The following is a 3,747-nucleotide window of genomic DNA, read 5'->3' on the forward strand; positions in this document are numbered from 1 at the left end:
CATGCCCTAACTTCACCATCTTCATTAACTCAAGAACAAAAAGAAAAACGACTTACCTTTGTCCCTCTCACTAAAAAGATGAAGTTCCAACTCCGGATTGAAGATTAATTGCTTGATTGAATAAGAGAAGAAGAAGATGATGAAGAACCTAGCTAAGAATCGATGGAGAAGAGAAATGAGGAGAAGGGAAATGAGAAAAATGAGAGTCCCAACCGATTTTATACCTTAAAACACCCAAAACACGCTTTTGTACTGTACAGGACGCTCGGGAGGTCATATATTACCGCCACACAAAATTTCAGAACCAGTGGCGCTCGGGCGGTAGTTTCTTACCGCTCGGGCGCCGCTCTGCGCACAGACTCCTCAAAGATCGCCTCCGAAACGCCTCTTCCCGTCATACTTTGAAAAAATGCTAAACTAGAAAGTTGTAGATCTATGTCTTGGCTTGCTTCTCCAATTGTCCTCATGTCATTTGAAGGTCTGAGTAAAACGTTATGCTCAATCTCCCAACATGTGTCATTGGAGGAACGACGATACACACAACACACTTTGGGGCGCTTTTGGCTAGTCTTCCACAATGATTTGCACAAAACTCCAAATAAGAAAGTTAGAGCCTTATGTCTTATCTTTCTAATGAAAGTGGCCTCACATCATTTGGATCAATATACAAAACATTAAGCTAAAAACCACAACTACTGCCACAGTTTCATACCGTTTTATCACTTCTATTACTTATTTGGCTAAATATCAACTTTCTATTCTACCCATACATTCTCGGTTTCATTCTAAATCATTCAATACCATTCCTATCACATCTTGAAACCATAAACCATCACTATTACATCGCATATCCCCGAACGATTATCATAATAAACCATAAAAGGAATAATGACCATACTTAATCATAATCATTACCTTACATCATATGCATACGAATGTCTAGGCGTTACAATTCTGCCCTCCTTAAGAAATTTTGTCCCCAAAATTGCCATTACTGTGCGAATAACTCAGGATATCGCTGCTTCATTTCCTCCTCTGGTTCCCACGTTGCTTCTTCAACCAACTTATTATGCCAAAGAATCTTGATAATGCCGATCTCCTTATTCCTTAGTACTTTAACCTTGCGATCTAAAATCTGGATTGGTACTTCTTGATAAGTCAAGTTCGGCATCAGATCCAACGCTTCATGTCTGAGAACATGGGAATGGTTCTAGATGTACTTCCTGAGCATTGAGACGTGAATACATTGTGGACTCTATCCAAGTCTGGCGGTAAGGCTAGATGATATGCTCTTTCTCCAATCCTGTCCAATATATCAAATGGACCGATAAATCTTGGGCTCAGCTTTCCTTTCTTGCCAAATCTCATAATGCCTTTTAGAGGGGCAATTTTTACAAATACATGATCTCCAACTTCAAATTCCAAAGGACTTCTTCGGTTATCGGCATAACTTTTCTGTCTGGTTTGGGTCGTCTTCATTCTATCCTGGATTAAAGTAATCACATCAGCTATCTGTTGAACCAATTCTGTTTCTAACATCTTTCTTTCACCAACATCATCCCAATTCAACGGTGACCTACATTTTCTGCCATACAATGCCTCGTATGGTGCCATGCCAATCGTTGCCTGATAACTATTGTTATAAGTAAATTCTGCAAGTGGCAATTTAGAATCCCAACTACTAGCAAAATCAATCGTGCAGGCTCTTAGCAAATCTTCAAGAATCTGAATCACTCTCTCTGACTGGCCGTCACTCTAAGGATGATAAGCTGTGCTAAAAGCCAACCTGGTACCCAAGGCTCTGTGCAAGCTCATCCAAAATTCGGAAGTAAACCTCGGGTCACGGTCAGATACAATTGACACAGGGATACCATGAAGTCTCACAATCTCAGCTACATAAGCTTCAGAATACTGGTTCACTGTAAACGTCGTCTTGACTGGAAGAAAATGAGCCGACTTGGTTAACATGTCAAGAATCACCCAGATGGAGTTGTAACCCTTTGGTGTTCTTGGAAGTCCCGTTACGAAGTCCATGGTGATGTGTTCCCACTTCCACTGAGGTATTGGTAGGGGTTGCAAAGTTCCAGCAGGTCTTTGATGCTCAATCTTTACCTGCTGACATGTTAGACATTCGGATATGAATTTTGCGATATCACTTTTCATTCCTGGCCACCAGTAGAGACGTCGGAGATCCTGATACATCTTGGTGCTACCTGGATGTATCGAGTGTGGCGCGGTATGAGCTTCTGTCAAAACATCACGTCGAATATCATCACCACTGGGAACATATATCCGACCCCTACACGTTAACAAATCATCAGTGTTCATCGCAAACTCTGTATTTCCTTTCTCATTTGCCATAGATCGCAATTTCATCAACTGATTGTCATTAGTTTGCTCCCGTCGTATCCTATCTGCCAACGTAGGTCGAATAACCAAAGCTGAAAGTCTAGCAATGGTCCCTTGCTCTACCATAGCGATCTCGCTCCTCTGAAGATCCAATAGCAACGGCTTCTGAATCAATGAGCTCAAAGAAGAAAGTGACTTGCGGCTCAAAGCATCTGCAACGACGATTGCTTTACCTGGGTGGTAGCTAATGGTAACATCATAATCTGTAACAAGTTCTAACCACATCCTCTGCCGCATATTGAGTTCCTTCTGAGAGAATAGATATTTCAAGCTTTTATGGTCTGTGAAAACTTCACATTTCTCGCCATACAGATAATGCCTCCATATTTTCAATGCAAAGACCACTGCAGCCAACTCAAGATCGTGGGTGGGATAATTCTTTTCGTAATCCTTTAACTGGCGAGAAGCATAAGAGATTACTTTCCCACGCTGCATCAGTACAGCTCCAAGTCCCATCTTTGACGCATCAGTGTAAACAATAAAATCTTCAGTACCAAATGGAAGTGCTAGGATAGGGGCTGATGTCAACTTGTCTTTCAACACTTGAAATCCGTGCTGGCAATCGTTTGTCCACTCAAACTTCAGCACTTTCCTCGTCAGTTTGGTTAATGGCAGGGCTATTTTTGAAAAATTGGCAATAAAACGTCGATTATAACCCGCCAAACCAAGAAAACTACGCACCTCGGAGACTGTCGTAGGAATAGGCCATTTCTTAATAGCGTCAATCTTTATGGCATCCACAGCAGTGCCTTCTCTCGAAAGATATGGCCCAGAAATGATACTTGCTCTAACCAGAATTCACACTTTTTCAACTTTGCATATAACTGCTGTTCCCTTAATAACTTTAATACAGTTTTGAGATGCTCGACATGAAGTTCCCGAGTCTTGGAATAAATCAGGATATCGTCAATGAAAACGATAACAAAGCTATCCAAATATGGCTTGAAGACCCGGTTCATTAGGTCCGTGAAGACAGACGGAGCGTTCGTCCACCCAAATGACATGACTAAGAACTCATAATGGACGTACCTGGTTCTGAATGCTGTTTTGGGGACGTCGGCTTCCCTAACTTTCAGCTGATAATAACCAGAATGCAGGTCGATCTTTGAAAACATTGTCGCTCCCTGTAGCTGATCAAAGAGATCATCAATCCTCGGCAATGGATATTTATTCTTGATCGTGGCTTTGTTGATCTCTTTGTAATCAATGCACAACCTCAAAGATCCATCTTTCTTTTTGACAAATAAAACCGGAGCTCCCCACGGAGAAGAACTCCGATGAATAAAACCTTTGTCTAATAGATCTTGCAACTGATTCTTCAGCTCCTTCATTTCAATC

Source organism: Primulina eburnea, chromosome 3 (assembly GCF_022965805.1).
Source record: "Primulina eburnea isolate SZY01 chromosome 3, ASM2296580v1, whole genome shotgun sequence".
NCBI classification, from domain to species: Eukaryota; Viridiplantae; Streptophyta; class Magnoliopsida; order Lamiales; family Gesneriaceae; genus Primulina; species Primulina eburnea.